Source organism: Muntiacus reevesi, chromosome 3, assembly GCF_963930625.1.
Source record: "Muntiacus reevesi chromosome 3, mMunRee1.1, whole genome shotgun sequence".
In the NCBI taxonomy this organism is placed as follows: Eukaryota; Metazoa; Chordata; class Mammalia; order Artiodactyla; family Cervidae; genus Muntiacus; species Muntiacus reevesi.
In genome coordinates, this window is record NC_089251.1 from 37,074,089 (window position 1) to 37,087,484 (window position 13,396).

The 13,396-nt window shown below is 38.4% G+C and overlaps 1 pseudogene; it reads left to right on the forward strand.

Moving 5' to 3' along the window:
* Positions 1–485: 485 nt before the first annotated feature.
* LOC136163965 (small ribosomal subunit protein eS7-like) lies at positions 486–1,296 on the forward strand (annotated as a pseudogene).
* The last annotated feature ends 12,100 nt before the right edge of the window (positions 1,297–13,396 follow it).

Consider the following 13,396-nt stretch of genomic DNA (forward strand, 5'->3'; position numbering starts at 1 on the left):
TCAGAATGAGACCTCTAGGAGGGCATCCTAACAGTGAGTGTTTGAGTGTTTACTCAGGCAATCAGAGCTGAAGTTCTGAGACCAGAGTCCTAGAGTTAATGCCTGCGTGAATGAGATATAGCTTCCTGTTGCTCCCTAGACACAGATCACAGACCTAAAGTCAACATCCAACTAAAAGGTTATGGACTGATGGCAAAAAGATCTCAAGGATACATCTCAACAACTGAACCTGAATGCTGCAACTACTGAAGCCCACGTGCCTAGAGCCTAGAGCCTGTTCTTCGAAACAAGAGAAGTCACAGAAGCCTGTGCACCGAAACAAATAGTAGCTTCCACTCTCTACAACTAGAGAAAAGCCCAAGCAGCAACAAAGACCCAGCAAAACAAAAAAATAAAAAACAAACAAAACAAACTACGTCATACCCTTTTCAGGCCAGGTGTTGGCCAGGTAAATGAGTGTTGGCCTCCTTAGAAAGGATTAGGCTATGTTTAGTTCTGAGTTTCCCTGGTGACTCAGAGGGTAAAGCGCATGCCTGCAATGTGGGAGACCTGGGTTCGATCCCTGGGTGGGGAATATCCCCTGGAGAAGGAAATGGCAACCCACTCCAGTATTCTTGCCTGGAAAACCCCATGGATGGAGAAACCTGGTGGGCTACAGTCCATGGAGTCACAGAGTCGGTCGGACACGACTGAGCGACTTCACTTTCACTTTCTTTCAGTTCTGAGCACTAAGACTGTGATGCCCAATGGCAAGAAGCAGGAGCTGGAATCTGGCACCTCCTAGGCTCTCCAGGAGTTTGAGATCAGCTTGGAACTCAGGGCTCCACGAAGGAAGCTGAATACAACAGGAGCCAAGAAAATGAAGTTGGTGGTGGTCAGAAAGCTATTGCAATCTTTGTTCCCATTCCTCAACTGAAATATTTTCAGAAAACCCAAGTTCAGTTAGTATGTGAACTGGAGAAAAAGTTCAGGGGGAAGCATGTTGTCTTTAGTGTCCAGAGGAGAATTCTACCTAAGCCAACTCAAAAAAGCTGTACAAAAAAATAAGCAAAAATATCTCAGGAGCTGCGCTTTGACAGCTGGGCACAATGGGATCCTGGATGACTTGGTTTTTCCCAAGTGAGATTGTGGGCAAGATAATCCAAGTCAAACTGGACGGCAGCCAGCTTCTAAAGGCTCATTTGGATGAAGCAGACAGCAGACAATGTGAAACACAAAGTTGAAACATTTTCTGGTGTCTGTCAGAAGCTCATGGGCAAGGATGTTAATTTTGAATGCCCAGACTTTCAGTCGTAAACAAAAATGACTAAATAAAATATTCACAATTAAAAAATAAGAGTAAGTGACTCAGTAAGGATGGGACAGGGACTCTCACACTGCTCTCCTTGACTATTTCAGGAACCTCAATTTATGTTTTATGTCAATTATAACAAGTACATCTTAGTTCAATTCTTTATTGTGTCCATTTCAGTGAATACAACAGGTTTCCAAAATGAAAACACTGAGTCCCAGTTTAAGAAGGCATCTGGCTAGGTGTCCATTAGCTTCCCCCAACAACCCATAAAATACCTTGAAGAAGTAGTTTGATTCTCTCCCCAACACTGAGTGACCAGGTGACTGTCCCCTCCAGCTCTGGAAAAAGACTGGAGGTTTATGTCTGAAAAGGGTAAAACAGAGGGTATCTTCTCTGGAAAATCACAACAAAGCAGAAAGCCAAAGTACAGCCCTGAAGCTGAGAAGATTAGGGGATGGTTGTTTGGTGCACACTGGCTCCTTTAGGTCTCTCCCCCAACTGGATCCTCCAAACACAGGTGACCAGGTCTTCACCCACCAGGCAGGATATTAGAAGTGTCTTCTCTGAGAAAACCTGACCAGCCTAGTTTTAAAGAAATGGACTCTAGATATTTAATATTAGATAAAGAGACCAAGTCAATCAAATAAATAGTAAAAGACAACTTGAGGAAGCAGAATATATATGGAAAAGAAAACTTTTAAAAAATCATTAATATTTGAGGAGATATTATGTCCATGAAATAAGAACAGGATTATATTAAAATGTTTAAAGAACAAAAAAAGAGCTCTTGAAATTTAAAATATGATAAACAAATATTCAGTGAAATAATTGAAAGAAAGTGGTGAGAAAATACTCCAGAAAGTAAACTCAACCCAAAAAGAGAGAGAAAAGAAAAAAAAAAAAAATTAACACAGAGAGACAGAAAATAGAAGAGCAAATTTAGGAGGAGAAAACAGAGTGATAAAGTCACCAATGAAATAATTTAAGAAAAATTTCCAAAACTGAATGATACATATTTTCAGAATATTACTAAGGACAAATAGAATATCCTGTAAGGAAAGAGAGAGAGGCTGATTCACTTACAAAGAATCAGAAAGGTTTTATACTGCTCAAGTACAAACCTGGAAGCTAGAGGATAATAGAGCAATATCTTAAAATTTCTAGAAAAAAAAATGTCTATCTTAGAATTTCATAGTAGTCAAATAATCAGTCAAGTGTCAGAGTAGAATAAAAACAAGTCAGGCATAGTAATTTTCCAAAAATTTACCTCTGTGCATTGTTCTGGAGAAGGTACTGGAGGTATGCTCCATCAAAATGAGAGGATAAACCAGGAAGAAGACACGGGATAGAGAAAAGAAAGGCTCAAATATAGGAGAAAGGCAGAGGGAATTCCTAAGATGATGGTGAAAGGAGATCATAGGATGGCCCCTAAGCCAAATTGAAGTAAACCAGAAGGTTCCTAGAAAGAAGACGAAATTGACAGAAAACCTAATGTGAATAAACATCTTGACAGTTGGTTAAGAGTTTGAATTAGTAAGAAGGAAAAGCTAAGGAAATGAAAAAAAGAAGACAATTATTAATGCTAGGAAAGCCAAAAGATTATGTGAGAAAAGAAATAATCATATCATATAGCTCATCTGTGAATAGTGTTTGAAAGTGTTAATTACTCAGTCCTGTCCAACTTTTTGCAACCCCATGGATTGTGGCCTGCCAGGCTCCTCTGTTCATGGGATTACCCAGGCAAGAATACTGGAGTGGGTTGCCATTTCCTTCTGCAGGGGATCTTCCTGACCCCAGGAACGAACCTGAGTCTCCTGCATTGTGGGCAGACCTTTCACCGTCTGAGCCACCAGGGAAGCACCCTGTGAATAGTGTTTACTTATTAATAATAATGTAAACACTATTAATCTAATCAAAATTATGATATAGTTATACTGGAAGATGGACATGGGAAGGGTAATTAAACTTGGAGGATGCTGGAGGAAAAAAGAAAGCAAAGTTCTTTCTGTACCACAGTGGGAAATCAATAGATTAGGACAAAGAGTAAAAAGTCTAGAAGTAGCAATAAAGACATATTGTTTAAACACATGGAGCTAACAATCAAAATAATCAGCTAAGAGAAGTGAAAATAATTAATTCCTGGAAGGGAGAAATAGAGTAAGGTGGAGGAGACTGCTGTTTTTCACAATAAACTAGAGGGAACTTGATGACTCTTTAAATTATGCCAAATATAATTTTGACATAAATGAAACCTTAAAAAGAAAATTCAAACAAATAATAAAAAATTATAATTTAACATATAATAGAAGAAAACTTACATGAGGTAAAGAAATATCTGAATCTGCAAGCATATTTAAAATAAATTATTACATAGATAAGGTTTCCCCAGTGGCTCAGCAGTAAAGAATCTGCCTGCAATGCAGGAGACACTGGTTTGACCCCTGGGTCAGGAAGAACCCCTGAAGAAGGGAATGGTTACCCACTCCAGTATTCTTGCCGGGAGAATACCATGGACAGAGAAGCCTGGCGGGCTACAGTCCATAGGGTCTCAAAGAGTTGGACACAACTGAGCGACTTAACATGCATGCATGTATTACATAGACCTATCCTTGTGAATTTAAAATTTTAAGGATAAAGATTCCTACACTAAAACTTACTGCAAAGAGACAAAAGTGGGGACGGCTTTAGACTTCCTCAACAAAGAAATTAGAGGACAATGGAGAAATTCCTGAAGATTTGAGGAAAAAATTGTATCCAGGAATTCCATGGCAAACCAGTGCATCTTCTCTTTCATTTTTTTTTCTCTTTCACTTTTAAAAGAAACAAAAAGACATTCACAGATAACTTTTAAAAGCATATCATTTAAAGATAACCTTTAAAAGCATATCATTCTCATATTTCCAGCTGAGACATGACTCAAAAAAACCCTCAAAGATTATGTTATAAAAGAATATTTTGGTGGTATTTAAATAAAGTGAAAAATTTTATCAATATATTTTAAAATTGTGGTTTCAAAACAATTCAAATGGGGAAATCTATTACTGAAAGACAAAATAATAATTTCATAATAGTAACAACTAACATAAGGAGAAAGCTTTTTCCTGGAATTAGGAATCTCTGGTTACCTTAGCCTCTGTTTTTATTTTTTCTTCCTTTTAGTAGTCCAACACCTGTGTAAGCAATTCCCTATATTTAATATCTCCTTTTTGAAATACTTAGCGTGGTTTCTGCTTTTCTAATTGAACCTTGACTTATACAGTTAGTAAATGACAGGGCTGAGATTCAAATCCAGTAGTTTGACTCCAGAGCTTATACTCTTATTGTTATTTATATTATTCTAAGCTCTTAAACACAAAATAAGACAAAAAAACTGAACATGACTTTAAATAACCCTTGGGATAAAGAGGGACCAAAAACTGTAAAATGTAATTAGAGTATTTAGATCTTAAATAAAGATTAGAGAAAAATTAAAACTTCTGTGACACATGAAAGCTCTATTTATTGAAATCAAAGCTTTTAGCTTTAAATAGTTGTATTTTGAAACAAGAAAGAAAAAGCAAATATACCAACTATTTGTCTAAATAATTAGAAACATCAAAATTAAGTAAATAAATATAACATAAAATAAATCAAGGAGAAACCAAAAGAAAAATGGAATATAAATACAAGTAGAAAATATGCAGGTCTCATGCCTGTTTTTGCTTATCATTTTATAGAATCCTCAATGCCTGGCAGACCTCAGAGGTCTTTCTATGTAGTGGAAAAAGTTGGTTTTAATGAAGTATTTTCTCTATCAACTAAAACTAGTCACACATACATCCGTAGGTTATATACATGCATACTGAAAATGACAGGGAGAATATCCATCTAACTGCTGTAGAGTTGACTTATGAGTGGAGTTAAGAGGTGGAGAGGGTGGGATCAGACCAAGAAGGATGGAAGGCAAAATATACAGGCTGGGTGAAATCACAGACTGTAGCCCACCGGGCTCCTCTGTCCATGGAATTCTCTACGCAAGAACACTGGAGTGGGTGGCCATTCCCTTCTTCAGGGGATCTTCCTGACCCAGGGATCTAACCTGCGTCTTCTCATTACAGACAGATTCCTTACCATGTGAGCCACTCAGAGGGAAGCCCTCTGAGTAATGAGATTAATTATTTTTATTCTTCTTCTTCCTTCTGCTTTTCTTTTTCCTGCTTTTCTATTTCTAGATTTTACAAAATGATCGTGTATTATTTTACCCAGAAAAAAATTTTTTTAAATAACCCTTCATCAAAAATTCTAAAAGCCTAAGATCAAAGTGGGGGAAAGTGTTTTCTATGTACGTGACAACAGGTTTAATGAACATCATTAATATGTAAAGAGCTGCACATCTAATCTAGTCACTCAGTCAATTTCTATCACACGTCTCTCTAATCATTTTACGGTATTTATCATTATCCAACATTTTTCTTGACTTTGCTTACTTACTGTGTTTTACCCTGATCCTAATGTAGGCTCTTATACAAGCAGAAAATTTGTTTATCTTGTTCCACATCATATTGCCTATGCCTAGAACAGTGCCTAGTATATGAGAGGAGTTCAGTACATACCAAATGAATAAATAAAAGAGCATTTTCAATCAGTTCTTAAAAATGAATGCCCCGACAGAAAAATTAACAACATATTTTTTAAATGAAATATACATAACCAGTAAGTTTTAGGCTATAAATTCTGTAAGGAACAGAATATGTCAACCTATTTGTCATTATATTTCCAGTTCCTAGCATAGTTATGGCAAGAAATAGGGACTTAATAAAACAACAAATGAATAAATGAGTGAATGTAACATTAAAGAAAAAATTTTCATGACACTTATCAAAGACAGTAAGGAAGATTTATTCAAGAGGAACCACTGCAATTAAGATTTGGTGGTAGGGGAGAGAGACTAAACTCAAATCCAAACCAACCAGGATAAGCGTAGGTTTACAGTCAAGGAGCAGGTGGGGATCAGTGGATGGAAAATTACTAAGAGGAGACATCAAGGCTAGGGGGATTCTTGCTGATCAGACTCAATAGGATTCTTGCCCTAAGGCAGCTTAAGGTGATAAGATGCTGAGAGTGAAGGATAAGGAATTTGACCAGATATCTAGAGTAAATATCAAGGCTGAGGGATTTTCACTAAACTGACTCAGCAGAATTTTTGCTAAAACTGGACTAGTTGGGCCAAGACAGAGCCCAAGGTCAAAGTCTAGTTTAAAAAAAGGACTCCAAGGCACTGACTCAAGTCTGGTCAAGGAGAGTTTTTAGCAAAGAACGTCTTTGAAAAACTCTTCACTGACTTTGGAGAAGACTCTTGAGAGTCCCTTGGACTACAAGGAGATCAAATCAGTCAGTCCTAAAGGAAATCAACCCTGAATATACATTGGAAGGACTGATGCTGAAGCTGAAGCTCAAATACTTTGGCAACCTGATGCAAGGAGTTGACTCATTAGAAAAGACCCTGATGTTGGGAAAGATTGAAGGCAGGAGGAGAAGGGGACAATAGAGGATGGGATGGTTGAGGGCATCACCAGCTGGCATCACCAGCTCATTGGACATGAGTTTGAGCAAGCTCTGAGAGATGGTGAAAGACAGGGAAACCTGGTGTGCTGCAATCCATGAGATCACAAAGAGTTGGACACGACCAAGTGACTAAACAACAACAACAGTGATTTAAATAATCCCATGGACAGACGAGCCTGGTGGGCTACACAATCCATGGGATTACAAAATTGTTGAACACAATTTAGGGACTAAACAGCAACTACTTAAACAATGACAATGAAAACAATGATTACCATCCCAACCTATCAAAACGTAATAGATAGCCACTATGGAAAGCAATATGACGTTTCCTCAAAAAAATTAAAATTAGAACTACCATATGATCCAGCAATTCCACCTTCTGGTATTTAATCTGTAGAAAATAAAAGAAACGCTGATTCAAAAATATATATGCACCTCCTTGTTCATTGCAGCATTATTTACAATAGCCAAGCTATGTAAACAACCTGTGTTCACTGATGGATGAACTGAACCATAAAAAGAAGGATATCTTGCCACATGTCACAATGTGAATGGACCTCAAGGGCATTATGCTAAGTGAAGTAAGTCAGACAGAGAAAGACAAATACTGTATGATCTCTGCTACACATATATGTATATATCTCTTAGATGCACAGAACGGATTGATGATTTCTAAAGATGGGAGGGGTAGGTGAGAGAAAGAGTGAACTGTTTTCTCCTTGTTTAACTAAATTGAGTTTTAACAGAAGATGAGGACTGAGAGCTGTCTATTGGACTTAGTAATGTGGAGAATTGGTAGAGACAGCAAAAATAGACAATTGCATTGAAGTATTTTGCTGAAAAGAGGTACAGAAAAATGTTAGTTGCTGGAGAAGGATGAGAATTCCAAGATAAACTGATGTTTAATTAGTGACATGAAAATGAACTGCAGGAGAAGGGGAAATATGAGAGACCTAGAATGTTGTTTCAGCTGCTTTTCATGCTATCCAAGAGGACTCTTATATTTTATTAATATATTATATATTAATATATACTTATAATCCCTTGAGATTCACTGGTATCAAACTTGGACTTTCAGATCTAACAACATCTGTGATGAAAGAATTCCGCTAAGAGAACATTTCTATGGTTAATCAGACTATTAGAGTTCAATCTAATTAGGAATCATCAATCTAATAAGAAGGGTTGAATATGTTTCAGCTAATTTATTTTATTTTTCATTAAATTATGAATCATTTGTTCAAAGTATTTACTGAGCACTCACTATGTATCACCAGGGCTTCCCTAGTGGCTCAGACAGTAAATAAACTGCCTGCAATGTGGGAGACCTGGGTTCAATCCCTGGGTTGGGAAGATTCCCTGGAGAAGAGAAAGGCTACCCACACCAGTATTCTGGCCTGGAGAATTCCATGGACTGTATAGTTCATGGGGTCGCAAAGAGTTGGGCACGACTGAACAACTCTCAATTCACTTCACTTCACTATATATGTGTGGGAGTCAGTAGCTAAGGAAAGAAAGATGAATGTAAACCAATAATGACGGTACAAATTGATATGGGCTATAAATGGAGGTATAGTCATCCCTCAGAATCCAAGGTGGGTGGGTTCCAGGAACCCTCTCAGATACCAAAAATCTGCCAATGTTCAAGTCCCTTATATGAAATGTCACAGTATTTGCACATAACCTATGTATATCTTTCCATATACTTTCAGTTCAGTTCAGTCGCTCAGTTGTGTCAGACTCTTTGCGACCCCATGAACTGCAGCATGCCGGGCCTCCATGTCCATCACCAACTCCCGGAGTCTACCCAAACCCATGTCCATAGAGTTGGTGATGCCATCCAACCATCTCATCCTCTGTCGTCCCGTTCTCCTCCTGCCCTCAGTCTTTCCCAGCATCAGGGTCTTTTCAAATGAGTCAGCTCTTCACATCAGGTGGCCAAAGGATTGGAGTTTCAGCTTCCACATCAGTCCTTCCAGTGAACACCCAGGACTGATCTCCTTTAGGATGGACTGGTTGGATCTCCTTGCAGTTCAAGGGACTCTCAAGAGTCTCCTCCAACACCACTGTTCAAAAGCATCAACTTCTCTGTGCTCAGCTTTCTTTATAGTCCAACTCTCACATCCATACATGACCACTGGAAAAACCATAGCCTTGACTAGATAGGCCTTTGTTGACAAAGCAATGTCTCTGCTTTTTAATATGCTGTCTGGGTTGGTCATAACTTTTCTTCCAAGGAGTAAGCGTCTTATAATTTCATGGCTGCAATCACTACCCACTGTGATTTTGGAGCCCAGAAAAATAAAGTCAGCCACTGTTTCCACTGTTTCCCCATCTATTTGCCATGAAGTGATGGGACCGGATGCCACAATCTTAGTTTTCTGAATGTTGAGCTTTAAGTCAACTTCTTCACTCTCCTCTTTCACTTTCATCAAGAGGCTCTTTAGTTCTTCTTCACTTTCTGCCATAAGTGTGGTGTCATCTGCATATCTGATGTTATTGACATTTCTCCTGGCAATCTTGATTCCAGCTTGTGCTTCTTCCAGCCCAGCGTTTCTCATGATGTACTCTGCATATAAGTTAAATAATCAGGGTGACAATATATAACCTTGACGTACTCCTTTTCCTATTTGGAATCAGTCTGTTGTTTCATGTCTAGTTCTAACTGTTGCTTCCTGACTTGCATACAGGTTTCTCAAGAGGCAGATCAGGTGGTCTGGTATTCCTATCTCTTTCAGAATTTTCCACAGTTTGTTGTGATCCACACAGTCAAAGGCTTTGACATAATCAGTTAAGCAGAAATAGATGTTTTTCTGGAACTCTCTTGCTTTTTCGATAATCCAACAGATGTTGGCAACTTGATCTCTGGTTCCTTTTCATTTTCTAAAACCAGCTTGAACATCTGGAAGTTCATGGTTCACGTATTGTTGAAGCCTGGTTTGGAGAATTTTGAGCATTACCTTACTAGCGTGTGAGATGAGTGCAAATGTGCAGTAGTTTGAGCATTCTTTGGCATTGCCTGTCTTTGGGACTGGAATGGAAACTGACCTTTTCTAGTCCTTGTGGCCACTGCCGAGTTTTCCAAATTTGCTGGCATATTGAGTGCACTTTCACAGCATCATCTTTTAGGATTTGAGATAGCTCAACTGGAATTCCATCACCTCCACTAGCTTTGTTCAGAGTGATGCTTCCTAAGGCCCACTTGACTTTACATTCCAGGATGTCTGGCTCTAGCTGAGTATGAGTGATCACACCATCGTGATTATCTGAGTCGTGAAGACCTTTCTTGTACAGTTCTTCTGTGTATTCTTGCCACCTCTTCTTAATATCTTCTGCTTCTGTTAGGTCCATACCATTTCTGTCCTTTATTGAGCCCATCTTTGCATGAAATGTTCCCTTGGTATATCTAGTTTTCTTGAAGAGATCTCTAGTCTTTCCCATATACTTTAGATCATCTCTAAATTATTTAAAATACCTAATACCATGTGAATACTATGTAAATAGCTGCTGGCCAAGGTACACCGAAGTTATGCTTTCTGGAACTTTCTATAATTTTCTTTTCTGAATATTTTCCATCTGTGCTTGGTTCAATCCTCCAGTGTGCAACCCTCAGATATAGGGGCCAAATGTACATCTAAGGTGCTGTAGTAAACGTAAGTAGCAGGACACAGCAGAAGGCGTAGTCGAAAGATTTACAGGACAACTGAAGGGAGATAGGGGCTTAGATCTACAATAGAGCATTGGACTGGAAAATATTGAGAGATTCTTGAAAATTTGAACTTTATAAAAACAGCGAATGCAAAAAAAAAAGTCAGTAGTAAATATCTGATTTTAAAGTTGTTGACTTTAAATAGAGTGAGTTGGCTTCTATTCTTCATACTGTCTTTGATGATTATATAATTACTTTTCTACTCAGAAAACAAAACCAAAAACCAAGAAGTCTTTTTAAAGAAAACAAGTGGTTGTTACTCTGTCCCTTCTGCTAAACAAGGGTTCTCAAACTTGAAAATGTATCAGAATCACCAGGATGGTTGGTGAAAAGAGATTGTCACCTCTGTCCCTCCCTCCTATTCAAAAGATCTGGGTGGGGCCTGATAATTTGCATTTCTAATAAGTTCCATTGGACTAAAAGATGGCAACATAGAACAGCTCTGTGGTGTCCAGAAAATGACTGGGTTTTGAGGCCAGTCAGATTGTAATTCTGGTTCTGCCCTTACCAGGGTGTGTGTAGCAACAGTTGACATACTTTACCCCCAGTCAGCCTGTTTCCACACTGATAAGTGTCTTGTGAAGCCTGCATGATATGATTAAATATCCACTGCAGTGCAGGCCTTAGTTAATGTCCTTAAATAATGTTGGTCCCCTTCTCTTTGACTTCCTGTAAGGAATTAACCACACATTGGCCATAACTGGGTTTTACTGTGACATGGTTTAGCCATATCACAGACCAAATTATTTCCTGCAAACCTGACAAACCATGTGCATTCCTCTGCTACTAACAAAATTTTCATTGTTCATTTAAAAAATTGGGGAAAATAGTATTGATAGAACAGTATATAGTATCTACTTTGATATAATAGATCATAGTATCTACTTTGCAGAGGTGCAGATCAGCATCCATAAGGATTAAACAAGGTAATATGTTAAGTGCCTAATTCAGCAATTAGCATGTGGAAGATACATAGTAAATATCAGTTTCTTTTCCCTTTTTTAAAAACAATTCACTTATTTACTGGGCTGCGTTGGGTCTTTTGTTGTAGCATGTGGGATCTTCATTGCATCACATGAGATCTTTCTTTGTGACCCAGGGACTCATGGGCTCAGTAGTTGCTCCGAGGCATCTGGGATCCTTAATTCTCCCAAGTGGAATCAAACTTGTGTCCCCTGCTTTGAAAAGCTGATTCTTAACTACTGGACCAGCAGGGTAGTTCCTCCTTTTCCTTTCCTTTTAATTGGCTGTTTCTCATTAGTATCTCTTAGAGCAAGTTCAAAATGGTCTATAATACCGCAAAACAATCTTTCCACCCTAATCAGAATGTTTCTGTGTCATATTTAATTTGAATTTGATTATTTGGTTTATTTAAATACTGGTGAGGACACACTCTATATAAACTATCATATTGGATATTCAAGGAGATAAGTAGATGACTGTTACCTGATTCTGAGTAGAGGTGACAATATACTTGAAAAGTTGAATAGAAATGCAAGGCCAGGTAGGACAAATCATACTTCTCTAAGTGTGCTAGGAATTTTGAGATTACAGTGGTTGATCTGATTATCTTGCACTAAGAACTAGAGAACTACTAAAAGTTGTAAGAGAGCTATTGATTTTTGGCTGAGAAAATAGGTCCAGAGTTCTAAGTGGTCTAGGGGCACAGCTATGGAGTGGTAGAGGCTTCCTGTCTCCTGGTCCCATGCTGTTTATAGATTTGCTTCTTACTTTAAGTAGGCAGTATGATGTTGCTAGTTAAGCACTGTGTTCTACAGCTAAAATGTTTGGATTTGAGTCCTGGTTTTGCCAGTTATTATTTGTGTGACTTTGGGCAAGTCACATATCTTTATGCTTCAGTGCTCCATCTATAAAGTGAAAATAACTACAGTACCTTATTTCATATTGTGGTTATGAGAATTCACTAACAATACATGTAAAGCATTAAAAATTGTGGTTTTGTCAGTATAACTGCCATTAGTCTCCAAGAGAATGGAAGACAAAAAACTCTAGTCTTCTGTTTTTTCCTTCTTCTTTGTGAAACTTCTTCCCTCAGATTCTCATCAAAGCATCCAGATGAGCGCTCAATGAATACATGTTAGCTACCTTAATTCTACAAGATAAAAACACATTTTTGTATCTTACAAGTAAGACTTGGGATCTGCAGAATTCTGACCTAGTCTGGTTAACAGGAAAGTCTAGAAAAGTAAAACCTGAGATAGCAACAGATTCTAGGACCCAACAGGTCTTCTTTAAAAAAGCCAAGATCAATAGGTGCAGAGAAAGATGGAGGTCAATGAATCTAATTTCAAATTAGCTCTCCCATCTATTTCAAGACCCATTCCAAACTTTCTTGGAAAAAATTTAGCCTTTTAAGGAAAGTGCAGAGAACATGCCTCCCGTGGGTTTGTTTCCAGGGAATGTCTTACCAGGTGCTGCGTTCTGCCCTGGAGGTGGCTGTGAGGATTAGTGAACTGAGGTGACAACGTCCACTCCCTCCGGAAGAAAAGATGCTGTCTCTACACAGAAGTTTAACTGGTAGTTTAACTATGATACTACTTGAACCACGATGAACAAAAAAGAAAGAGGAGGAGGACAATGGGGAGAAAGAAAAGAGGCAGGAGAAAAAAGAGGAGAAGAAGGAAGAGGAAGCAACAGAAACCTCTGTCAATTCAGTCACAGTTCAGTTTAAAATTTAAATTTCACTTAAGAGAAACCAAGAACACCATCCCCCTAACCTGCCCCCCCCCCCCCCCCCCCCGCCCTGGACCACCTTTCTCTACCTCCCTCAAATGCCTGCAGAAAAACTAATTTACAAGCCAAAAGGGCTGTCTCAGAAATAGGGA